The sequence below is a fragment of the Chelonia mydas genome, chromosome 2 (assembly GCF_015237465.2).
Source record: "Chelonia mydas isolate rCheMyd1 chromosome 2, rCheMyd1.pri.v2, whole genome shotgun sequence".
NCBI classification, from domain to species: Eukaryota; Metazoa; Chordata; order Testudines; family Cheloniidae; genus Chelonia; species Chelonia mydas.
The window spans coordinates 39401397-39428958 of NC_057850.1; the positions used below are offsets into that span (position 1 = coordinate 39401397).

At 43.0% G+C, this 27562-nt stretch overlaps 1 long non-coding RNA gene across 2 annotated transcripts; it reads right to left on the reverse strand.

The window, feature by feature from the left end:
• On the reverse strand, positions 1 to 27562 carry LOC119565561. 2 transcript variants are annotated; one of them, XR_006288419.1, is made up of 3 exons: positions 26973 to 27562; positions 13054 to 13113; positions 1 to 4395 (listed from the first exon to the last, which is right to left on the reverse strand). It is a non-coding gene; the product is annotated as an uncharacterized LOC119565561 (long non-coding RNA). The 2 variants fall into 2 exon arrangements; XR_006288418.1 differs by lacking the exon at positions 1 to 4395 and adding an exon at positions 14129 to 14203 and having other exon boundaries at positions 10328 to 13113.

Sequence of the window (27562 nt, forward strand, 5' to 3'; positions counted from 1 at the left end):
TGATTGGGTGAATGCACTCCTTTAAAATATCTGAGTTAGTGTCTGCTATCCTTACTCAAGCAAAGCCTCCCTCTACTTCAACAGGAGTAGGCTTGGGCCCCAAACGCCATATTGTCCCAGAGATTCTGATGGCCAGTTCTGTTGAAATACTGAAGGCACAGTGTGGTTCTGTATCAGTAACTAGGAGTATTCCATCCAACAATCTGACTGGCTGTTGTCCATTCCATTTGGTATAATCCTGCTCCAATTAAATTCATGGCAAAATTCCGGCTGACTTCAGCTGGAGCAAGAACAGGCCTAGGGCATATTGCTCATTTATCAGAATAGTTATTTCAGTAAGGGTTTTTCAGTGAAGAATAAGCTTTTTTTTCTAATCAGTAATCAGATGTTGGTATTGTTAGTTTGGGGTCTGAAATTAGTAATCATTTCCTTTGTCATGAGCAAATATAATTAATTTTGATCTTTCATTTTATCAGAATAATACAACAGAGTATAGATAGTGGCTATTTACAGTATGACTACCACTAGTTACTGTATAACTGCCATAGTTATGAATATGAGCATTTACTTTGGGGATAGTCATTCGGCAGATAAAATGGACCTGATTCTTTTTATACCTTACATATCTAGTCATTTACACTTGTGCAAAGTGGGTGTAAAATGTCACAGAATCACAATTCTCCACTTAATTACATCAGTGGTACCATTTTGCACTCACTTCACATAAGTTTAAATATAAATGACTACACAAGGTGTAAGGCAGCAAAGAATCAGGTCCATTGATTTCATGTCGTATACAACTGGCATTAGGAAAGGAAGAATTTAATTGGCTGATGGAGATTCTGCAGATTCATATATCTCGTATGCTCCTGCAGTCCGTAGCTCCTAAGCCTATTGTTCTAAAAGAAATCTAAGGAAAACCATTATATAAAAGCAAGAAAACTGGTTTATGAAATGCAGTTATACATTTGGTCTCATTCCTCAGAACTCACCCAAGACATGAGATGTGAACTATCCATACATCTTGTCCTATGCCTTATATTATACATTTCAATCTCCTTTAAGCGACTATTGTATATCCCAATGAATATCCAGATTTCCACAAATAAAATTAAAAATGTAGAGTGAAAAGCACCAGACAATAGAAAATCTCTGAGATTTTTTTTTCAGGTTGTAAGCATGCATGATACATATGGTCACTAGATATATATGTAAGCTAAGTTATGATTTGTTTATGCTAGCACCATGCTTATTATACTCTTAAAATAGGTCTACCCCCCATGTGCATTTCCTGTTTTCAGCATACATTTTACTTGCATAGTGTGCATTGCAAACAACACATTATAATCCAGACTATTGTATAGCATTTCAAATACTTTATTTTAAGAGTATCATAAATATGGTGCAGGCATATATAAATCATCACTTACAGATGTGCACAATGTCTATATTAATCTCAGGATGTTTTTTCTATTGTTTGTGGCTTCTAATTAAAAGAAAGGCTCAACAATAAATATGATGAAAAGAATAACAACTACCTCAGAGCAGACACAAGCCACAGACAGCTGGGTAAATCTTATCAATGACTTGCACTCTGCAGCACAACAGATTGTTCATAAAAAAAAAAAAGTCAGGGATCTTCTATGATAAATTGTCAGGGATTGTAGATTCTTGAAATTTAAGGGAAAGGAAGGATAATTTACCATGATTAGACATTTAGAACTTAAAAAGACACTGTCAAAACAAAAATGCTAGAATCTTTACATTTATTGGCTCTAATTCAGGAAAGCATTTAAGCACTTGCTTAAGTTCATCACTATTCAAGACATTTAAAAAAAAAGACCATAAAGAAAAAAAGAAAAAAAAGAAGGTGTGGCAGAGGGGGGTTAGCCCATAACATCAAGGGACAATTGCAGCTCTTGATCAAGATTTTACATGAGACATGACTGCTTTGCCGCACGCTCTCATTAATGAAGTGCTCCTCAACTTTTCTCATGTGGCTATCCAGTTTTTCCACTTAAATGCGGCAGCTGTCCCTGGAGCCTTTTTGTGTTACATTGCACTATCATGTGGGGCAGAGGGGCAGTTGCTTCAACATGGAATCTTTGGACCTTGTTCTGAGATCACTTATGCTGGTAGAAATCAGAAATAATTCTACTGAAGTCAATGAAATTACACTGGTATAAAATCGGAGTGAGATCAGTGTGGAAGATGGAAGCACTACACTGTTAAAATAATAGCTAGGAATAATCATTAATACATTTTGATACAAAGTTTGGGAGAGTGATAAATAATGAAGAGGACAGGTCAATGATACAGAATGATCTGGATCACTTAGGAAACTTGGTGCAGCAAACAATATCTGTTTAATATGGCCAAATGTAGTTATGGCCAAATACATAGAGAAACAAAGAATGTAGGCCATACTTACAGAATAGGGGACTCTATTCTAGCAAGAAATGATTCTGAAATAACAATGGATAATCAGTAGAACACAAGTATCTACAGTGACACTGTGACCATAGGGGCTAATGAGAAGTTGGATGAATCAATGCTGGAATCTCATGTAGGTGTAGGAAATTATATTACCTCTGTATTTGGCACTGATGCAACTGCTATTGGAATACTGTGTCCAGTTCTGGTGTCCACAGTTCAAGAAGAATGTTGAAAAATTTGAGAGGGTTCAGAGAAGAGCCATGGGAATGACTGAAGTACTGGAAAAATGTGCTTTATAGTGATAGATTCCAGGAACTCCAACTGTTTATCTTAACAAAGGGAAGGCTAAGCGGTGACTTATCAGTCTATAAGTGTCTATGTGGTGAATAGAAATTTGAAAAGAGGGTTCTCTTCAATCTAGCAGACAAAGGTATAACACCATCCAATGTCTGGAAGCAGAAGCTAGACAATTTCATACTAGAAATAAGCTGTACATTTTTAACAGTGAGGATAGTTAACTGTTGGAACAACTGGCCAAGAGTTGTGATGGATTCTCCATCGCTGGCAATTTTAAAAGCAAGATTAGATAATTTTTCTAAAACATTTACTTTAATTCAAACAGAAATTAGTTCAGAGAAGTTCCATATGTTGTACTATACAGGAGGCCAGACCAGATGATCACAATGGTCCCTTCTGGTCTATGAATCTATGAATCCATGGTGAGTGGAACTGAGATGAATGTAAACTTGTATTACTTTGAATAATTGTTAAAATTTATCTGAGTAGGGCAGAACCCAGTGTTACAATCACCATTGGCAAAGCCATCTATTCTACTCCTGATAGAGTGCGCCTCACTCTTTATCTGGGCAACACATTGACAAACAAATCCAGAGTGCTGGGTTTGTTATATGTCATGTCAAACTGGCCTTCCACTCAGCCTGCCCATGGTGTTCTTGTTAGTTGCCAATGGTTTGAAATGTGCAAGAATCTTGATTTTTTGAAGCAATCTAAAACATTCTTTCAGAGTTCAGATAGAAGGTTCCCCTCTGCCATCCTGAAAATGTCAAACATTTGATACCATTATTGCACTAAAATATTTCATTTGATTTGCTCACTTGTGACGGGCTGGTGGGACTTCATGTGTGGCTATGGTTCTAGTTCAACCTCTTGTTTTTCAAACTGTGCCAATAAATGTACATTTTACAGTAGAAGAACTCATTTCAACAACACAGAACAATTGAAAATCGAGGACCCTCCAGCAAAGCAGAAGAGCCTCAAGACATATTATCTTCAGCTTTTAAGAAGACAGAAGGCAGAGAACAGGGATGTTGTGTCAGCCACAGTGTCCTCCATCAGGATTCAACATTTATGCCCCTTTCTGCCTCATTTGTCTTGCTAATTAAATAAATGTGCAAGTAACACTTTGGCTTTTTAGCTTTTATTGTTGTGCTGCTTCTGTTGGCATTAGCTGATTTGTTCTGCTGCACTGTGTGGGGTCTGCTTGTTGCCATACATAGCATTTGTTTGGCAGTGCCGAAGGGCCAGGTTTGGGTTTACTGTTCTGGGAGGTATCAGCAGAGGGAGCAGGGATTGGACGGTGGATTTAGAAGGATAACAGCAGAAGGTCAGCAGATATGATATGAGGGTTCAGAAGGATAATACAGTAGTAGCAGATTGGGCGAGGATCAGTTTGCCCAGTCTCCTGATATTCCTCTGGGCATTAAACAGGAATTCTGTATTCACATCTGAACAAAATTCAAATTCTACTCGATGACCAGTCTGACTCTATGATTCTGTCTGATTTTCCATGAACAGAGCAGATGACAAATATGCTTCCGCATTAATGCTCAAGATAAAGAAGGAGAATTCATACCTCTCTTGCTGCACCAATATACCATCTCCTTTTGGAAATGAAAAAGCTTGCCAATGCAGAAATTACTGTGGCAGCAGCCAGCACACCTGCAGCAAACATGAAATCCGCACACAAAATTGCTACAAACAATGTACAGGCATTTCTGTTACTGTTGGGATTGCAGGCCTAACTCTCTTGTCATTTACCTCCATGTCTCTCTGCACTGTTGAGATCACAATGTACATAGCAAGAACTGGTCTTGAAGCTGCAACATGCAATTAATATTCCCAATGTCAACTCACAGTGCTCCTTTCCATTAAGACCAGATTAACACAAACTCGACCCTTGAGATAAGGGGCTCCTAGGGGCGCACTTGAATATAATAGTCTGTGAGAAAGGTAGTAGAAGAGTCACCCATACAATTACCTTTTAGTAGGGATCCACTTTGGTGCCTTTGCACTACCTAGATGTAGTGGTGGTGAAACTCAGCCCTGGTCTACACTAAGAGTTTAGGTCGAATTTAGCAGCGTTAGATCCATTTAACCCTGCACCCGTCCACATGACGAAGCCATTTTTGTCGACTTAAAGGGCTCTTAAAATCGATTTCTGTACTCCTCCCCGATGAGGTGATTAGTGCTGAAATTGACACTGCTGGATCGAATTTGAGGTAGTGTGGATGCAAGTCGACGGTATTGGCCTCCGGGAGCTATCCCAGAGTGCTCCATCGTCACCACTCTGGACAGCACTTTCAACTCAGATGCACTAGCCAGGTACACAGGAAAAGCCCCACAAACTTTTGAATTTCATTTCCTGTTTGGCCAGCGTGGCGAGCTCATTAGCACAGGTGACCATGCAGTCCCAGAATCACAAAAGAGCTCCAGCATGGACCGAATGGGAGACACTGGATTGATCGCTGTATGGGGAGATGAATCCAGGCTCTCAGAACTCCGTTCCAAAAGACGAAATGCCAAAATATTTGCAAAAATCTCCAAGGGCACGATGGACAGAGGCTACAACAGGGACCCAGAGCAGTGATGCATGACAATTAAGGAGCTCAGGCAAGCATACCAAAAACCAAAAGGGCAAACGGCCGCTCCGGGTCATAGCCCCAGACATGCCACTTCTATGATGAGCTGCATGCAATTCTAGGGGGGGCCCCAGCACTACCCCAGCCCTGTCCGTGGACACCTGCAAGGGAGGAGTCTCATGCAAAAAGGATGAGGATTTTGGGGACAAGGAAGATGATGACGATGATGAGGAGGAGGATATCACACAGCAGGCAAGAGGAGAAACCTCCCGACAGCCAGGAACTGTTTATCACCCTGGAGCCAATACCCTCCCAACCCTCCCAAGGCGGGCTCCCGGACCATGAAGCCAGAGAAAGTGCCTCTGGTGAGTGTACCTTTGTAAATAAAATACATGGTTTAAAAGCAAGCATATTTAATGATTAATTTGCCCTGAAGACTTGGGATGCATTTGTGGCCAGTACAGTTACTGGAAAAGTCTGTTGACATGTCTGGGGATGGAGTGGAAATCCTCCAGGGACATCTCCATGAAGCTCTCCTGGAGGTACTCCCAAAGCCTTTGCAAAAGGTTTCTGGGGAGGGCAGCCTTCTTTCTGTCCTCCATGGTAAGACACTTTATCATGCCAGGCCAGTAGCACATAGTCTGGAATCATTGCATAACAACGCATGGCAGCGTATGGTCCCAGTGTTTGCTGGCATTCAAGCAACATCTGTTCTTTATCTCTCTGCGTTATCCTCAGGAGAGTGATCATCCCAGAGAATTGGGTGTGTGTGTGGGGGGTGTTTAGTTGGGTTTGTGCTGCACGTTAACCTGAAAACCACAGCCTCTCCTTCTAAATGGCCAACCCAAGGGGAGTTTGCTACGGGAAAGGAGGGCGCTGCTGTTTGAAACCATTTCCACATGTTATGAAGGTTGAAGAAGCCAAAAGACTGTGGCTTACCGTGGCTGCCTGCAAGCTGAATTCTGTTGCCCAAACCTGCGTGTGTGATCTCTCACACCAAACCGGCAGGCCCTCAATATAAGAGGCAAAATGTGACCTTGTACCCAAAGCACATGTGCTATGTAATGTTAACAGCTTGGTTCACCATGAAAGAGTCTACCCATTTTCTCTAAAATGTGTCTTTTTAAATACTACTCTCCCTTTTTTTCCTCCTGCAGTTGCAAATGTTTCAACGCTTCCCCTATCATCTCCGTCCCAGAGGCTAGCGCAGATAAGAAGGTGAAAAAAACGCACTCGCGATGAAATGTTCTCTGAGCTCATGCAGTCCTCCAGCACTGAAAGAGCTCAGCAGAATGCATGGAGGCAAACAATCTCAGAGTCCAGGAAAGCAGAAAATGAACGCGAGGACAGGAGGGACGAGCGAGATGAGAGGTGGCGGGAGCAAGAGGAGAGGTGGCGGCAGCATGATGAGAGGAGGCAGGATGCAATACTGAGGCTAATGGGGGATCAAACTGATGTGCTTCGGCATCTGGTAGAGCTGCAGGAAAGACATAGAATCATAGAATCATAGAATCATAGAATATCAGGGTTGGAAGGGACCCCAGAAGGTCATCTAGTCCAACCCCCTGCTCAAAGCAGGACCAAGTCCCAGTTAAATCATCCCAGCCAGGGCTTTGTCAAGCCTGACCTTAAAAACCTCTAAGGAAGGAGATTCTACCACCTCCCTAGGTAACGCATTCCAGTGTTTCACCACCCTCTTAGTGAAAAAGTTTTTCCTAATATCCAATCTAAACCTCCCCCATTGCAACTTGAGACCATTACTCCTCGTTCTGTCATCTGCTACCATTGAGAACAGTCTAGAGCCATCCTCTTTGGAACCCCCTTTCAGGTAGTTGAAAGCAGCTATCAAATCCCCCCTCATTCTTCTCTTCTGCAGACTAAACAATCCCAGCTCCCTCAGCCTCTCCTCATAAGTCATGTGCTCTAGACCCCTAATCATTTTTGTTGCCAGGAGCAGGAGCATAAACCGCCGCTGCAGCCCCTGTGTAACCACCCGCCCTCCTCCCCAAGTTCCATAACCTCCTGACCCAGATGCCCAAGAACACAGGCGGTGGGACTTCGGGGCACCCAACCACTCCACCCCAGAGGACTGCCCAAGCAACAGAAAGCTGGCATTCAATAAGTTTTGAAGAGCAGTGTGGCCTAGTCCTTCCCTCCTCCCCTCATCCACCACCCCACCCAGTGCTTCCCTCCTTCCCCACCCCTCCCGGGCTACCGTGGCAGTTATCCCCCTATATGTGTGATGAATTAATAAAGAATGCATGATTTTGAAACAACAATGACTTTATTGCCTCTGCAAGCAGTGATCGAAGGGGGGAGGGCGGTTGGCTTACAGGGAGAGAAGTAGCGTGAACCAAGGGGGCGGGTTTTCATCAAGGAGAAATAAACAGAACTGTCACACCGTAACCTGGCCAGTCATGAAACTGGTTTTCAAAGCTTCTCTGATGCGCAGTGCACCCTGCTGTGCTCTTCTAATCACCCTGGTGTCTGGCTGCACGTAATCAGTGGCCAGGTGATTTGTCTCAACTTCCCATCCCACCATAAACGTCTCCTCCTTATTCTCACAGATGTTGTGGAGCATACAGCAAGCAGCAATAACAATGGGAATATTGGTTTCGCTGAGGTCTGAGTCAGTAAACTGCGCCAGCATGCTTTACACGTCCAAATGCACATTCTACCACCATTCTGCACTTACTCAGCCTATAGTTGAATAGCTCCTTACTACTGTCCAGGGTGCCTGTGTATGGCTTCATGAGCCATGGCATTAAGGGGTACCCAAGGATAACTATAGGCATTTAACATACCCAACCGTTATTTTCTGGTCTGGGAAGTAAGTCCCTTCCTGCAGCTGTTCAAACAGACCAGAGTTCCTGAAGATGCGAGCGTCATGTACCTTTCCCGGCCATCCCACGTTGATGTTGGTGAAACGTCCCTTGTGATCCACCAGTGCTTGCAGCACCATTGAAAAGTACCCCTTGCAGTTTATGTACTGGCTGCCAAAGTGGTCCGGTCCCAAGATAGGGATATAGGTTCCGTCTATCGCCCCACCACAGTTAGGGAATCCCATTGCAGCAAAGCCATCCACTGTGACCTGCACATTTCTCAGAGTCACTACCCTTGATAGCAGCAGCTCAGTGATTACATTGGCTACATGGATCACAGCAGTTCCCAGAGTAGTTTTGCCCACTGCAAATTGATTCCCGACTGACTGGTAGCTGTCTGGCGTTGCAAGCTTCCAGAGGGCTATCGCCACTCACTTGTGAAGTGTGAGGGCTGCTCTCAGCTTGGTATTCTTGTGCTTCTTGTCTGCCGTTGCTTTCAAGGAGGGAGGAGCAACTGACGTCACGTACCCAAAACCACCCGCGACAATGTTTTTGCCCCATCAGGCATTGGGAGCTTAACCCAGAATTCAAATGGGCGGCAGAGACTGCGGGGAACTGTGGGATAGCTACCCACAGTGCACTGCTCCGTAAATTGATGCTAGCCACAGTAGTGAGGACACACTCCGTCAACTTCGTGCACTCAGTGTGGACATACGCAATCGACTGTATAAAATCGATTTCTAAAAATCGACTTCTATAATATCGACCTAATTTCGTAGTGTAGACATATGACCCTCCAAGCTGCATACAGCAAACTTCAGAAGTCTGAGAGCTGGTGGGCTCGGGGCTTCAACCCCACTGGGAGGTGGGTCTTGAGGCTTCAGCCCCATGGGGCTGAAACCCCGAGCCCCAGCAGGTCCGTCCTGTGGGCTGAAGCCCTGAGAGTCCCCTCCCTGCTGGGCAGCTCCTAGCCTCACCATGCTGCCGCAGGCAGAAGTCCTGAGTGGCCCAGGCCCCAGTCTGGTAGGCAGAAAATGGTGGGGACATGGCGAGGCTCCACAAGTCATATTTTAACAGTAAAAGAGCCGCATGCGGCTTGCAAGCCATGGTTTGGCCATCCCTGACCTAGAGCATTACTCCCTGTCCTCTGGTGGGCTGCTCCATTCTAGAGAAGGATGGACTCAGCCTTCAACCTCCATGTTAATAAACTATTAAGACTAATGGGAAAATTAAACACCTCTCACAGAGCTATTGTTTCAGGCCACCAGCAGACTCAAGAAGACATCATTGTATTGATTACACTCAGTTTATATTTTCAAGCTTTTCTTTTAAAAGCTAGAGAGCTCTTTAAAAGAGAGATTCTGACTGTGACAGATATTGCAACCACATGCTGTATCTTTGGGGACCATATTATGTTAAATTTATGAATGTTTTATGTATTATTGTGGGTCAGGGACTGTATGCAGCGCTAGGGGGGAAGGGTTACCACAGCTTCTCCAGGAACAAACAGAAGTGTTGAACCCCACATTTCTCCCATAGACCTTCATGTAGGTGAACAGGGGCAACTGCCGGCTGAGTACCCCCTTGTGGCCAAAGGTCACTCTCCAGCACCCTGCCTATTTCCCCCTCTTCAGGGCCCCTTAAGGACTGCACAGTCCACAATATTTAAAACATTCCCCTTCTTAGGTTCAATTCATTCAGTTCTTAGTTAAACACATTGGTCCCTCCAGACTCCAACCCCAGTTCAGTGGTTCTCGCTCCCTTAGGCCGAGAGCTCCCAGCCCTTCTTCCCAGAGCTGGATCCCACTTCAATCACCACTCCCAGACTTTAGGTAGCTAGAACTCAGCCTTCAGGTTCTGACTTCTCAATTCCCCTAGTATCACTCTTCTCTCCAACTGCCATGCCATGGCTTCATTGCAGCCTCCTGCTGTCCTTTCTAGGGGAATCAGCAGAGGCGGGTTAAGGTCTCCCGGGGCCCAGGGCCAGAGCAAGTCGGGGGGCCCTGGGGCTGGAACACTCCAACCCTTCCACCTGCAGTCCTGCCCTGTCCCACCCCTTCAGCCCAAGGCCTCACTCATCACCCTGTCCCTTCCACCAAGTCCCACCCCCTTCTGTGATCCAGCCCCAATCCTGCCTGTGACTGCACCCCTGTTCCACCACCCCCACTGCAGACCCACCCCTGCTCATTCCTTTCTGCCCCCCGTTGCGGCCCCAAGACCGGAGTGAGAGCTCCCCCAGCCCCGAGGCCACAGCGGAGGGAGATTTTTCCAGGGCCCCCAAATTGGCTGGGGCCATTGGCATGGGCATGGCTTGTGCAGTAATCTGCCACTGGAAATCAGCTGTCCTCCGTCTAGCCCTATCCAAGCTGTTAACACAGGACAGATGGGCTGAAGCAGTTCCTTCAGTAATCAGGGCTGGCTTGTCCCAGGCTTCCAACCCTTAAGGGGCAAGCTACGGTGTTACAGGTAGACATAAGGTTTGCCCCTTGATCAGCCAAAACCTCCCAGGGAAATGCCACATGGCTGAATATTTCTAGAAAGACATCAGCCATCTTATCTGCCTCTACAAAGGCCAGAGCCAGCACTTCAGGGTAGTGGGTGGAATAATGTACTATAACCAGATACCAGAATGTATTTTTTCCCTGTTCAGGTGACTTTGCTGAGGGCCCCTGCAATGTAACAGTGAACCTTTGAAAGGGTTCCTCTGTGATGGTGAGGGGGATCAGGGCTGCCTTACCCTTCTCTTGGGCTTTCTCCAATTGCTTAGATGGGTCACCAGACTTACAATTGTTTTGCACTGCCTCTAAAACCCAGAGCCAGCAGGAATTCTGCAGTAAGCACTGTTTAGTGTACCGTATTCCCATATGCCCTGAGAAGGATATATTGTAGGCCAGGCTGACTAACCTAAGTTGATATTTTTCTGGTACCACTGACTGTCTCCCTATCCCCCCCAGTTCCACATTGTTGAGGGGCATCCACTATTGAGTAGCCCCTGATCCTAGTGAAACCTTCTGACGTGCTCCTCTGTCAGAGACTGCTGGGGGGGTTAGCAACCACTCTTGGTTTTACTAGGGAGGGATCAGACAACTGTTCCTGCTTGAACTCCACAGCAGGAGCTGGGATACTAGTTCCAGTGTTCCTTTTGGGCCCACTCCTCTGTATCAGGATCATCAACAAGTCTCCTCTGTACCCCAGGGCATGCACTCACATTGTCAGGCAGCAGCTCAGAGCTGCCTCTCTGCCTGCCTGCCTCTCTCTCTTTCAGCCCTGGATCAGAGACAAGGGCAGCTGCTTTCTACTTTGGGTACCCATGTACGTGAACCAGGGCCAGGAACTTAGGTAATGCGACAACCACACCTCAACCAGCAGTTGGGAATATACCCGTATAGCCTTAGGCCCCTGAATGTCACCTCACTTAAGAAGGATCTGAGCTACTGGGATTTGGAAAGGGTGCCATTATTCCTTGACTGGTCAGGAGTTTGTTGGGGATGATTCTTGAGGGATCTACCACCACTGGGATGCCAGAGTGACTTGGGCTCATGTGTCCCTCCACCCCTGGACCCTTTTCCTATCCACCTCCATAGGGAAACAATATTTTCTTGATTCTCCTTTTGGGTCTGAAATGACCAGGTTTACTGAGTTGAGTGTTAGGGAAGGATCGGGTTCAGCTGTGCGCAGAGTCGCTACCACTTGGACCCACTGCAGGTTACCACTAGCCCCTTGTCTCTCCAGTGCTGGCCAGTTTCTTACTTAATGACCAGGAATGAAAACATCTCAGATCACAGCTCACCTTCTTAGGGGCCCAGTCAGGGTTCAACTCCCCCAAAAGTCTGGGTTTAGACCATTCCTCTTCCTAGGAGGCGCCCTCTTGGGAGTCAGCTTTGTGCTGCTCTCCCTTGAATGTTTTATGCACCCCCTGCTGACTGTCTACAGAAAAATCTTCCAGTTTCCCAGCTATGCAAACTTCCCTGGGATGTTTATCTATTAGCCATGATGAGGGTGGGGGCGGGGAGGCAGAAGTGATAGACTTCTTCGAGACTCATTAATTTGTAGGCCTCCTCAATAGTGGTGACTCCCCAGTCAGCTACCCATTTCCTTATATACGCCTTAATTTGTGTTGCAACCTCTGCATAGTTCAAATTCCCTTTTTTCTGACTCCCTGTTTAATCTGAAAAACACAAAGGTTAGTTGGCAAACAAAATGTCAGCTGGACCTTTAAGGAATTCAAGTCCCATCTCTGACTTGTGACTGGTTTCTCCTGCTCCACAATTGTGAGACTGAGATAGCAGGTGACTAAGAACTAGGCCTCCTGGGAGACATAAAAAAAAACTTTCCTCAATGTAGAGAGCAGTTTCTTGCTGGGAAAGTGGTCAGACCTGGTGTGGGGCTTTTCTTCAAGAGAGCTGGGGAAACACTCTGCTCAGCAGGTGAAGTAGAAAAGGCCCATGAAGAGACATAGTAGCACAGAAAAATGCTGGGGAGGAATGAAGTAAGGTAAGAAAGAGGCCGTGGTCAATGCACCTCTGGTGTGGCCTGGAGGACCAGTGTTAGTGCCAGTCCTTGTTTAGAGATTCCAGGGGCTTCTGAGAGAGTGAGAGGAAGCCCACATGTATCAGTAGGGGAGAGACCAAGAGACCAAGACAGACCCTTGTAGGAAAGGACTATTGAGTGAGCCTGGAGAGGGCCAAAGAAGAAACTATTGAAGCCACAGAGGCCTGATAGATTCCTGAGCCTGGAGAAGGACAAATGTTATCTTGAGCTTGGACTCTTTGTTTACCCTGAAAGTGGAGCACTGTTGGTGAGTTTGGCCAGAGAGCTAGGTCCCAAATCACTCTATCAGCCTACGAAGGCCATTGTATGAGGAGGAAGTGGTGAATCATTGCTATATATACATACACACTCAGCAATGCACTTACTTTATGGGGAGTTGGCATGACAGTCTGTTGCCTCAGCAGCATCTCCCACATGTCTGAGTTCTGAAAATGAGAGCACAGCACAGCTTCATTAGTTAAGGTTAAACAAGGTTAACCCCGACCTTTCTCTAGTTCCCAAGGAGAGAGCTCTTAAACAAATACAATAACAAAATAAGTTAAACAGCAAAAACTGCAGTCCTATTTTATTCAAAGCATAATGTCTATAATTTATTAAATAAGAAGTGCCAGATATTGAAACCTATGAGGGTGTGAATACATATTGGGGCCATGTAAGTACCATAAGTAGTGTAGGAATACTTAAAGTCAGCTCACTTTAAAATGGATAAAGAAGAAAATTCCATGTTCCCCAGAAAAAGTGTTATTTCTAGAGCCTTTAGATGTATACCATTAAATAAAAATGTGAGAAATACTGGAGCTCCCATAAACGATATCATGGGCGGAGACTAAAGTGGTACAAATCCACAGTAGACACAGTCTGATCCAGTTCAGCATTAGACTAATGTTGTGTTTTGTTTTGTTTTTCCTAATGTCAGAGAGAAGATATATAAAAACGGAATGGAGCTGATGTTTACTTTATAGCTAATGGTTCCCCAAATCTACAAGAACTTCTAAAGAGTAGATAAAAGCAGCTGCACATGTGATATAGGAATAAACATCCAGAAGAAAACACAACTGTAATCAAAGTTCCAGCTGCTCTCTACTTAATTCTTATCTGCATTCTTTTTAATCAGGCACATTTTTATGTCAAAGGCATATTTCCAACAGCTTTTGTCCATATATATATATATGTCCCTTGAAATATTACAGAAGTCCTGTTTCATATCAACTTCAGTGACAATGTACACTCTTTTATTAACTTTCTTCTCATCATCCCCCATTTTCCCTCTGGGCCTCTCTTTTGCATCTGGTGTGTCTACTGGTGCTCAAGATGACAAATACTGATAACTGTGAAGCTGCAATGCTGAGTACTTCTATAAGGCAAAGCCTAGCCAAGGTTAGTCATTGATTTATGTGGTATATTCTGTTCAGCAGTGCAAGGTTTTTTCTAATTCCATACCTTTTAATCCTCACCACCTTCAACTTAGAGGGTGTCAGATTTCCATCTTATTATTGCAGCTGTGATTTCCTAAAACTAAATTCCAGTTTTTTGAATGTAGTTACTCATTTTTTAAAATCAGTTCAGATTAAAATAGTCAATTTTTTAAGAGACTGGACTCTCAATGTGATAGTAGTTGAAAGTGATTGTTTGGTCAACAAATGGCTGATATAATCAAAATCAAATCAGATATTTTGAAATGAATGTTTTTACCCTATTTTCCACAGATTTTTACCACGTATCGTCAATATTTTGACAATATTGAGACATTAAGCCAAGGATTCACTTTATGAAAGGAAGTTGATAAGAAATACAGATGGCAGAGCAAAGCTTGTGGAGTGGTGCTGGAACAATTTGTATAGTGGGGTGCTGAGAGCCATTGAACCAAACTGTAAACCATTTATATGATGGAAACCACTTCAAGCAAGGGAGTGCTGCTGCACAGCCAGCACCCCTAGTTCCAGCACATATAAGCTTGTGTGACCTTGAACCCAGAGCTGCAGAAGCAGCTATGTGCCATCCCTCCATTTAGCAGCCTGTTGACAATTGCTTATCCAGGACCCATGAAGCCTAACCCCAGTTTGAGGCTCCGTCCCTGACTTCCTATTGGCAGAGTCCCAGAGCAGCTGATTGGCCTGCTGTGGCTTTACATTTTTTTTTTGTTAATGTGACCTATATGTGGTGATGTGGGACAAAATGCATAGTCTTTGTGCTCCCCTGCAGAGCTTGGTCTTGGGGCTAGGGACACAAACACTTCTCTCAAACTCCACCTAAATGAAGACACAGCTGAGGGCCATCTCTTCTAGTTCTTTGTTGGAAGCCCAGGTCTTCTGTCTCTTTAGCAGTGAAGTCGCCTACACTGCAAATCTGCTGATGTCAACATCATGAAAGGATAGCTTTCTGTTCTGATCAGTGATCCTTGGATTTGGTATTTGTCACCATCAGATTTTCACGTGCAAGCAGAAATGTTCTGCTGGGAGCAGGAGTGGGGCCGTGGCCACTGGTAGTCTCTTAGTAGAGATGAAATATTATCTAGAGTTCTCTGACTGTAATAGTTCAGTCATTAGGGGTTGTTTCTGGGTTTTTTTTTCTGTTTGTTTTTGGTAACTGAACAAGGTCACCTGACTAGAACAAGGTCACTCCTGCAGTTCAAGTTTCTCCCTGTACTATATTCTCAAATTCATCCACATTGTAGAAGCTAATAATCTCTTCTGACTATATAGCAATAATAGTGTTGTCAGCAGATGAAGTTTCTCAAACTGGGTACTGTATCCAGTTCCATGAAAATTGCCAGACATGGTCTGCACAGAATTATCTAAACTCTTAGGATCAAATCATAGCTAACTGAGATGCAGAACTCCAGTCCCATGCTGCACTGAGATGAGAGATGGTCCAAGTTCAGGCAACCAAGGGGCCCATAAAAACACACCTTTAGGCAGGATGGCCTTAGATTTCATCATTAGGAATCAAATTAAAACCATAAGTAAATAGACAACTGTCTGCAGCATCATGAGTGAAAGTTTGTATAGGCTCCCACAAAGTGCATGTAATGTTTCATGGGCTCATTTAGATTCCTGTTTATGGTTGGCCTCATCCCACTGGTGCTTTTGTTTCCCATGAGACTATGGTTACAGAGTGCCTGTCAATTCTTAAGTTGTGCTTACATTTTTCTTCTTCTTCTTCAGTGACAGGGGGCCTTGATCTTTATTTGAAGGTTGATCTGGCTAGTTTCTAAAGGCATCTCATTTTTCCTACTATTTTTGATGTACTCATCTATCTTGTAAATTCCCACCATTATGAAGATCATCCAAAGGCCTCCTTCTAGAGAAGATAGCCAGTGATTTTCTGAAAATCAGTCAGCAGAAGGCATCCAAAGAAGATTGCTTTCAGCCTCCCCCTGAAGCACAACCTAACCATGAACTCCACTGTCCTGAAAAGTAAGAAGCAATTCTTAAATTCAGGTTTCTACTGTTCACTGCACCAGGACTGCTTAGTGCTACCATCAGGCAGAAGCATGACTACAGTCCTACTCAAGATGTAGCAAAACTCCTTCTCAAATCCACATGTCAAAATGTAATACTTGGACATATGGTAAAAGTTGAAGTGCCAGTAATGGCTGCACTGAGAACAGAAACTTCCTTCTGCAGCTGCTTCTCCACACTCTGTCACAGGTTTTCAGTTGTTTCAAAGTGGTTTTCAGATGGTTATTTGCTTCTTTCACTGTTATACAGCTTGCTGGCCTTTGGGATATAATTCAGGTCCAAATCTATCTGGCATCTGGTGTCAACCCAGAATGAGTGGAATTCTGGGAGTGGTAGTTACTGTAACTGATGTTTGTTGTAGGCTACGGGGAAGCTCACTCTCAGTAATGGTGGGTGAAAAGGTAGGAGTTATCTCTATTTGCAGAGATATATATAAGGGGTGAAGTATTGGCCCTGCTTAATTTAATGAGAGCTTTCCCATTGACATCAATGGACCAGAATTTCATGCAAAATGAGGAAACTAACAAGAGCTCTGGGTATTCAATCTAAAGGCCAGGGAAAGCCTGAGAAGAAGCCTAAAAAGACAGATGGGTAAGGCACTCTGATAATATGATGTTGTGGATAATATAGTTGGCCAAAGTCAGGGACTTCCATAGCTGTAAGGAGGTTGCCTTGTACGAAGGGAAGCAGGAAGAGCTTATGGTAACATCTGATGTTTGTTTTTTTTATTATTTGGAGCCTGATGCTCATGGAAGAGGGAGGGTATGAAAGCTCCACTTGGACTCTGAGGGATCTTGAGGGCATTGCTGTATTGACAGAAAACCGCGCCCCCACCCCCGCATTGCCCTAAAAGGGAAACTGTAGTGGAGCATGAGGAGATCTAGATGAACGATCACTTCTGATTTGAATTTCTTGCTTTCTATGGACTTCTGTTACCCCAGAATGGAAGGAATTTTGCTTTAGCTGGAGAGCTATGCTACTTACCAGCAAGAGGAAACTGGGACTATAGCTAGACTCACACAGTAAAGACAAGAGGCTTTCCTAGACCCACTATATGTTGGGGGGAAGGGCTGATAACTTTATATGACTGGCAGGCAGAGAGATCACCTGGAAATAGGTATGGTACTGAGTGTGGAGTGCTGGTTTTATCAGCACTTTTGCTGAGGGAGAGAAGTGTTGGTCAGTAGCTTGGTGGAAAAGCTATTCTCTTCAGCCTTGCAAGAGTCTTGTGTAACCTACTGGTGAGTGTGTCACAGGTGCCAATCTGTGCCAATCTACAAATGAGTTGTTACACTTGCCAGCTGTAGAGCTTTAGCTCAAGCTGTAGCAGTTTCAGCTTCTAGGGCTGGATGTTCCAGTTCAAACCTCAGTATATTAGTTAAGATTGTGGCTGTCACAATAGTACTAGGTGTATGGCCACCTGTAATACTGGTAAGGCTACCAAAGTCGCTACTAAGTGCCAGCCTACTAATACTTCCCAATCTGATGTGCATTTCGGCACAAGGAATGCAGATCCTATTTGAATGCAGAACAAAACTGGAGATGGTATTTTAAATATGTAGGATAAGCTCTCTCCTCCAGAAACAGAATGGTGAATAATATCTTTTTAGTAGCTTAAACAGACTAGTTTTAGAGACACTAATTATTTTTGTAACTGACACTTAGCATAGAAACTAAACACAACAGGCAAGACCCACACTGGTGTAAATCAGTGTAGCTCAGCTGCTGACTTATACCATCTGTGGATCTGGACCAATATATGCATTTATTGATTCAGCAAAATGTAAGGCTAAGGAACCCAGATAACGGTGACAAAGCACACTACAACGTCTGAATTTACATGAAAAGGTTAATGCTATTCTGGATTTCTTAATGCTAAATTACACATACACAAACAAGCTTTCTGGAATCCATTACCTCCACTGAAAGACACTATCTAAAAATCACAGTGTAAGAGATGATGACTAATAGGCTCAAGTCTTTAGAACAGACTTCCTAGCAATACGAGAAGACTGCAACAAACAACCATAGACACCTGTTTTTCTTAAAACACTCTTTTAGCGGAAGTCACCCTAGCTGAATTAAATTTGTTTCCCTCGGGTCTGCATTTTCTTTGGCTAAGACAACAGCTGCACCATGTGGAGATGATCCACAAGAAGTGTAACACATGTTTGTGATTGCCGTATCAGCTTTGACAGACCTAAGTACAGCGCTCGTTAGCTGCCTCTTCCCAGGAAGACAGTTTATAATCTATGCACCATCTTGCAAAATAGTAGCCCTAATACATATAGCTTTATTTATTTCTTGCACATGCTGGTTCACTAAAACAAATAGAAAGAACAGGCTATTACTTATAGCAATAAATATTGCACTAATCACCAGCATTCTCAATGGCATGTAAAAATAGGAATCAAATAGGAGGACTGGTTAATTATGTACAATCTTCAGAGGTCCCATAGAGCTAAAATGAAATCCAGTCCTGCAGACACACTCACGCTATCAGAATTTTCAATATCTCTATTATTTCAAAGTTGTAGAAATATGCAGTAAACTTAACCTCTCCATGAAATTGCTGAATTCCTGGAAAATAATGAACAACCAATGTTCACGGACAGGTTTTTTTTTCTACTTAGAGAATGGGTGCCAAAAGTTAGGCTTGTGGTGTCTCCATGGGCTTTGGATCAGGGTATTAAAGCCTCTTCTGAGACATCTAACTAGGAGCTTTTGGGTGTTCGGCATTCTTGAAAATTGGGTCCGCTTAGATACCCAAAACCAAACCTAGCAGCTTAACTTCAGACAATCTCTACTTTGCAAGTCTCTCATAAATGTGAAATAGGTATCCATCATACAGAAAGGGAGTCTGAATACATGTCTAACACTCAGATTTTTATTCCTTTCTCCCCCTCTAAAAGGCACTCTTGTGTCAGTTTCTCACTGAACATTTTTGGTATTCAAATAAGGCAAATTCTATTTACGAATGAATGTTAAAGGATTAAAAATTGCTGTTGTCAATAGGATAAGAATAGCTAAACACTGAATATGCAGCAAATTAGGCAATATAATTAATGACAAACTCAAGGATGAGGCACTAATACTTCAGAATCCTCCAGTTCAAGGGTATACAAAATATTGAATTCCATCTTATTTAGAGGACACAGAAACACGAGGAATGCTCACAAAAGGAGTGATGCACTTGAATTATAAAGTGATGAAGGCCAGATTTGCTCCAGAAATTTCTGCCAGTATAGTAATGTCTGTTAGGGGGATGACTTCTTTTGTTTTTCACAGCATTTCTATAGACGTAGTTAGAGATAGAGTTTAATTTGCTCAGGCAGTTGGTTTGGAAAACTGAATATTGGCAGCTCTCTGGACTGTAAAGTCAGCAGAACTGTCAGTTGTTTCACAAACACAACACTTACTTTACTTCAGCTGTGAGACAAGTGAGAGAGACACTTTAGAACCATGGATAGGGTTTGATCAAAGGCTAGTCCCATAATTGGAGCTGACTCTAAGCAATTTTTAGTAACTCAAGGTGCAGGCCTCAAGATAGACAATGAGCTCTCCAGTAGTTTTTAATTGAAAGAACACTGCAGTCAACTAGTTTCCCCTATCTATTGTTGCAACCTTACAACCACACTTCCTATATTTAAAAAAAAAAAATGCTTCTCCTCCAGCTGTCCTGTGAAAGGTTAGCAAGAACAGGGGAAAATGACATTCTGTACAAGGGAAGGATTGAAACTAACTAGACACATAGTGCTGCCCTTAAAAATGCCTGCCTCCAACTTCCAGGCCTTCATCAATGCCCCTGCCACCTACCCTCTTCAAACTCCCTGAGCTGGCTGCTGGATTGCTGTTTGCAGTGTAAGACACGTGACAGAGTAAAGGCGATATTGTGGGAGGAACAGAAGGGCCAAAGGCCTAGGGCAGTGGTTCTCAAAGCTGATCCGCCGCTTGTTCAGGGAAAGCCCCTGGCGGGCCGGGCCGGTTTGTTTACCTGCCATGTCCGATCGCGGCTCCCACTGGCTGCGGTTCGCCACTCCAGTCCAATGGGGGCTGTGGGAAGGGCGGCCAGCACATCCCTCGGCCCGTGCTGCTTCCCGCAGCCCCCATTGGCCTGGAGCGGCGAACCGCTGCCAATGGGAGCCATGATCGGACAAACCTGTGGATGTGACAGGTAAACAAACTGGCCCGGCCCACCAGGGGTTTTCCCTGAACAAGCGGCGGACTGGCTTTGAGAACCACTGACCTAGGGGACATAGTCAGAAGGGTAGAGAGGGAACTCTCAGCTAGTGAATTAAAGGAGGTTCACTGACTGATGGGTCTGTCAGTTCTGAGAAATTACAGCTGTCAGAGCTGACAGCCCACCATTTGTGCCAATGAAATGTGTTCACATAAACAGCTGAGGCAAAAATCATTGTGAATTAGTCATTCCTTAACTCCTGTATATTGTTTTTATCCCCCACATAGCCACCAATTTTTTTGGAGATAAGTACCACTTATTATCTAATATTCCAACGTGGTTGGTAACTGATTGGAGGACTTCTGTGTGTGGCTGTGAAGGGGAACAAGCAATTAAGGTGGGGGGAGGAGAATATGTCCAAGCATGGTAAATGTCTCTAGCCTAGACAAGTTCATAGTAATCTTAGGTCCTATTACTAACAATAGGAGGTAAATTTTTTCCAGACAAAAATAGGAGTAACCAAGTTGATGGTGACCCTTAAATATCAAGAGCAAAACTGGTACCACTGTAGTGCAGATTAGAACCTGTTTTTCCAGTTAGCTGCCAACAGTAATGCTCAATATACATCCTACTCTGTTTCAGAGTTGTTTAATATATTATAGCATAATAGGAAAAATAGCAGATGGTTTTAAGACTTGAAATTAAATGATTAGTCAACTTAAAATCCTATATGAACAAACAAATATCCTTACCTGTAGTATTAATACTTTGGTTATTAAAGTAACTTAGATCAGGAAACCCAACTAATTTATTACTCTGCCACCCTTCCTTGTATTGAGCAGGACCTTACTCCATGAGTATTCACACTGATTTCAATAGGAATAAATGGTGTCAGACTCTGGCCCTAAATCTGCTGCTTCTTTACTTTTTGTATCACAGCTTGGACAAAGAAAATCAGTAAGATCGATTCCACTCTTTTATGGTCAATTTCTCTTTACACCACAATAAAAACTGTAAAAACTGTAAAAACACTGCAAGGAATGTTTGTTTAACTTCAGTGTAGTTCAGGAAAAAATAATGGAAAGGTTACTACTCCTAGGCTCTTGTAAACTTTTTTTTTTTTTAAACAAAGCTAAATTTTGAGCCAAACTTAAGTTGTCAGTGTCCCTTATAATATCTGGTACATTTATAACTCTTTTATGACTGACAAGGTTAAGGAAATACATAACATTCTTAGATAAGCCTGCAAGGTTACTTCATTTTAGACATGATAGCTAGGATCTTTTGTTCCCTTTTGGGCAATAGAAAAAGTACATGTAGAAGTTGGTTCTCCTTATCTTCTGTATAAACAAGCCAGGATTCTATCCAAGGCCTTTTTCTTAACTTTCAAAATCTCAGTTTACTGTCAGGCAACTGCAACACAAAATACAGTAAGACATGGAAATAATGTATTGACAATTTGTTAAACTAGTTATTCCAAATATTACACATTTTAGTTAAAGCACATCACTTAGGCATTTAATGCCTGATCCAACAACTGTTGAAATAAATTTCAATTGATTTTAATGGAGTTAGATCAGGTGTCTGTACATTAATCAATACACAAACACCTACGTTATGTCTGTGAATAACTTTTTTTAAAAGGAGACAGACTTAATCTTACTTTTAAATATTTGTTAGTAAACACCTTTAAAAACATAAAACTGACTTTTTCAAATTTTTGTCCTGTGCAATTTATTATGGCTTCTATACAAATAAGACATTCTGTAACTTGCTAGTTCATGTGCTCCAGTATAATATTACGTGCCTCTTAAAAATAACTGTACTTGTTGTCATAGATGCTGACTCCGTGGGTGCTATAGGTCTGAAGCCCCCACGGGGGAAAAAAATAGTAGATGCTCAGCAGCTCTGTGGATCAGCGTCTTCTCCCCTCCCCCCGAGTGGCTTGCCAATCAGCTCCTCCCTCCGTGCCTCCCATGTGCCATGGATCAGCTGTTCAGTGGCTTGCAGGAGGTACTGAGGGGAGGGGAAGGAGCGAGGGCAAGAAGAGGTGGGGCAACGGTGGGGACTTGGGGAAGCGGTGGAGTGGGGGCAGAGTATGGGGTGGAGCGGGGGTCGAGCACCCCCTGGGAACAGAAGAAGTTGTTTGTTGTTACTGCTAATTCTTCAGAGGAATGAATGATAATACATATTTGTAATCTGATGGATTGGATCAGCTGCTTGAAAGGAAAAGCAGCCATTCAATGATCCTCTGCCAGGTTTTAGGCTGGGTCTAAACAAAACTTTTTCTGCAGATCCCTCACCACTGCAAACTCTGGTGTAGATGTACCATTGGTAGAAACTGTGGGAGTATCACTGTATATTATCCACCAACTTTTTCACCTTCATGTTGTCTAGATATCAGTGATCCAATAGTATACGTCTCCAGATCTCCCTTACTGGAAAGTTATGGCTAGGGAGTGGATTCAGAGGTACTATGTTTTTCACCTATCAACTGCAAACCATATCTCCATCTCCCTAGCTATAAACAATACTGTAGTGGGCATGCTGGCTCCTTAATGAGCACTGCTGGCTTATTACCATACTCTACAGCAAGTTGGAGCTGACTTCTGCAGCAAGGTCCCCAAGCTTACATGGCTGTGGCAGAAGTGGGATTGCATGGATTACTCCAATATGTTGGGGTAAAAATTACTGAAGTTTAGGTAAGTGACTATGAAAATTAATAATTGATCGTGTAGCATATTATTCTTTTTATCTATTTTTGACATTGAATTCAATTTATTGTCCCTCCATTTACATTCAGAATGCATAACTAAATTTTAGAAACTCTCTAGGGAAAGCTGGAAGTTTTGGCAGGTGAGTAAGGGGAAGAGCATTTGGAACAAAAGAAGGCATCTACAGTGATACTCAATTAGATCTATCCGTGGGCTGATTTGAGAATTTTATGACACAAAGGGGGCCATTTGTGCCGAAGGCTGATGACCCCAAAAAAAACCCCCCACCCCAAAACAACCACACTTCAGGTGCCAATAAATAAAGACCTTGATTGCAACATAAGTATTAGTGTTCCTATATTTTAACAAAGATCAAAATTATTACTCGTGTTTGTGGCAATCTCTAATTGGAAAAGTGGTATCGATGATCTCTGGCAAACTTTGTGAAGAGAGGTTTGTAGGAGGTCAGGGCAAGGGGCATGCACTGGTGGAGATGCTAATCTGCCAGGCGATTGCAATGTTGGTTTTTTAATAATGTTTATGGTAGAAAACTCAGATTTGCAGAGGTATGTTGAACCGAACATTGTTAAAAGATAGATAGCTAGATTCTGGCTATTTTGAAATTGGTCAGCATATTGAGTCCAGAAATCACAAAGTCCTACTTCTCTCAATTTTGTCTTCAAGACATTTGAGCTCTGAAGCCTTAAAATTTCGAATTGAAAGGCACTTTCATCAGTTGAATCAAGAACGTTCTTTGCTTCAGAAGGGCAAGGCCCATTGGTAGAGACAACAAACAGATCACAAACAAATAAAAGCAAATCCTTTGGAATTTTAAAATTTTCAAATCACATTTTAAAATTTTTGATCAGATTATTTAAGAATTCTTGCATCGTTTTCATTGAGGTTTCATTTGTAGCAACAACATGCAGTGTGGGAAAGTGTAACATCTTTCCTGTTAAGTCTGTCAGGAGCTGCAAGTTGAGGGAATTCAAGTGACCAGTAATATCGTGCAGAAAAGCTACCTGTGTCATGGGTGGGGGAGGCGTTGCAGGGTGCAGCCAGTGGCCTGTGCTCCCCACTGCCATGGTGGAGCCTCCACATTTATTTGACAAATAACATTTGCAGAATTTTACAATATTGTGTGCAAAATTTTTATTTTTTGGCACTGAATTTTTAGGTGCAGAATTCTCTCAGGAGTAAGTTTTAGTTTGTATGGCAATGATTTTTGGATTTCCTTATTTTTTAAATGTGAAACTATTTAATGTGGCATGAATATATCCTAGACTACTCAGGGAGCTGACTGAGGAGATATCTAAGTGATTATCTTTGAAAAGTCATGGAAGATGGGAGAGATTCCAAAGGACTGGAAAATGGCCTATATTTGCCTCATCTATAAAAAGGGGAATAAGGACAACCTGGGAAATTACAGACCAGTCATCTTAACATCTGTACCCGGAAAGATAATGGAGCAAATAATTAAGCAATCAATTTGCAAGCACCTAGAAGGTGATAATTAACAGTCAACATAGATTTATCAAGAACAAATTGTGTCAAACCATCCTAATAGCTTTCTTCGACACGGTAACAAGCCTTGTGGATGGGAGGGAAGCGGTAGATGTGGTATCTTGACTTTAGTGAGGCTTTTGATATTGTCTCGCATGACCTTTTCATAAACAAACTAGGGAAATATAATCTACATGGAGCTACTATAAGGTGAGTGCATAACTGGTTGGAAAACTGTTCCCAGAGAGTAGTTATCAGTGTTTCACAATCAAGTTGGAAGGGCATATCAAGTGGGGTCCTGCAGAGATCAGTCCTGGGCCTGGTTCTGTTCAATATCTTCATCAATGATTTAGATAATGGCAGATAGCGTACACTTATAAAGTTTGCGGACAATACCAAACTGGTAGGGGTTGCAAGTGCTTTGGAGGATAGGATTAAAATTCAAAATGATCTGGATAAACTGGAGAAATGGTCTGAAGTAAATAGGATGAAATTCAATAAGGACAAATGCAAAGTACTCCACTTAGTAAGGAACAATCAGTTGCACACGTACAAAATGGGAAATGACTGCCTGAGAAGGTGTACTGCAGAAAGGGATCTGGGGGTCATAGCGGATCACAAGCTAAATATGAGTCAACAGCATAACACTGTTGCAAAAAAAAAAAAAAAAGCAAAAGCAAACATCATTTTGGGATGTATTAAAAGGAGTGTTGAAAGCAAGACGCTAGAAGTAATTCTTCTCCTCTACTCTACACTAATATGGCTGCAACCAGAGTATTATGTCCAGTTCTGGGTACCACATTTGAGGAAAGATGTGAACAAATTGGAGAAAGTCCAGAGGAGAGCAACAAAAAAGATTTTAAGTCTAGAAAGCATGATCTATGAGGAAAGATTGAAATAAATGGGTTTGTTTAGTCTGGAGAAGAGACGACTGAGCGGGGACATAACACTTTTCAAGTATATAAACGGTTGTTACAAGAAGGTGGGAGAAAAATTGTTCTCATTAACCTCTGAGGATAGGACAAAAAACAATGGGCTTAAATTTTGGCAAAGGATGTTTAGGTTGGACATCAGGAAAAACTTCTTAGCTGTAAGGGTAGTTAAGCACTGGAATAAACTGCCTAGGGAGTTTATGGCATCTCTGTCATTGTAGGTTCTTAAGAGCAGGTTACCTGAGATAGAGAAGCTGTAAGAGGAGTTTGTTGATTATCAGTTGATGCACAAATTGGAGGTCCCTCAGTGTGTATGGGAGGAGGCAGCACTACAAAGTGACACAGATAACAATACTGTGCAATACAGGATGGACACTGGGGGTATATCTTAGCAATGGCAAAAGCCCTAGTGGTCTTCTCAAATTCCCATTACAGTGCAGGGTTGCCAGGCTTATCTTAGTTTTACCCACACTTAAATGCAGGAGAAGAGAGAGTGTTCAGTCTTGTTCCAAAATTAAGACACCATTCAGACCCAGCCTTGGACTAGATGGGACACTGTCCCCTGTTTTTTTTATGTGAAGCTGGCAAATCCTGAGCCATGTTTCAAGTTAGAGCCACCCAAAGAAATTATAAGAACAGCAAAGGGGGCTGCATGCAATATAATAAAGCACATGAATAAAATGTGAAACTAAATTAGATATTAAAAGAAATGTGGAATATGAATTTTTTATCTATGGTTTATCTTCAAATTAATTAAATTAAATTCAGTTACTTTATTTTTACATTCATTTAATGTATTGTGTTTTAAGTTATTTATTTTGGAATCTGATTACTTTAGTTTGCTGTAATGTAATATGGGTAATAATATACAAACCAAATAATATTTGTACTATAATGAGGAGTCTGGTGGCACCTTAAAGACTAACAGATTTATTTGGGTATTTATTTAAGCTTTCGTGGGTAAAAAACCCACTTCTTCATGCATCTGAAGAAGTGGGTTTATGAAGAAGTGGATTTATTACCCATGAAAGCTTATGCCCAAATAAATCTGTTAGTCTTTAAGGTGCCATGGGACTCCTTGTTGTTTTTGTGGATACAGACTAACACGGCTACCCCTCTGATACTTTGTACTGTAAAGTGTTTTTCAAACGGATGATCACTCTGACAAGGTGACATGCAAAATAAACATTGTTGTATTGTTAAAAGTTTTTTCTTTTTAAAACTTATATTTAAAAATAAACTGTTTTTACATTTCTCTTGTTCTGTTTAATGACTGTGCCAAAACCAGGGGTTATGAACTGGTCCTCAGGAATCGCCAACAATCCAGGTTTCAGCCAATAATTGTTTATATTAACATCCACTGGTTTGCATTGCCTATAGACCTGCCACCTGCCCGAGACTTTAGCATGAATTAGGAGATGTCAGTGTTTCAGATGCACTATTAAGTAGCGTTCATTTTAAACCAAACTATCCCGCGTTGGTTGGATTAAAAACCTGGACTAGTGTAGCCAAGGGCCGAAGATGACCTAACGCCCCCTGGAACGTCTCACTCTTCAGCCTCGCCTCCCCCCTGGGTGGGGCGGTGAAGCTCGCTCTGAGGGACAGCCGGCCCGGGGCCTCTCGAGGAGGCCGCAGCTTTATCGTCATCTACCAGCTCTGCCAACCCTCGCGCCCAACAAAACCTGGACTTGTCCGGCAGTCTCACTTCTCCCGCCATGGCAGTCTACAGGGGTGACCGCGGGGGCCCCGACACAGGGCTGCCCGTGGCTATCACCCGAGTGGTTCCCTCAGACCACCGGCCCCAGGGGCGGAAGAGGCGGCAGCGGGAAGTTGGCTGTTGCCGCTGGGGACTACATATCCCAGCATGCCCCGCTCGACAGCTAGTAACCGGGAGGAGTGGTGCATGCCGGGAACGAATAGTTCTACGCCTGCCGCGCCGCGCACGCCATTGTTCCCCCGCCTCCTCCCTGCGCAAATACGCTTGCTCTTCCGAGGACACGAACAGCCCTCCCCAAGCCGCTTCAGTCCGGGCTGGGGGACGGTTTCTTCCGCTTTCTAAGGTTCTGAGTGACTTGATGAGCATC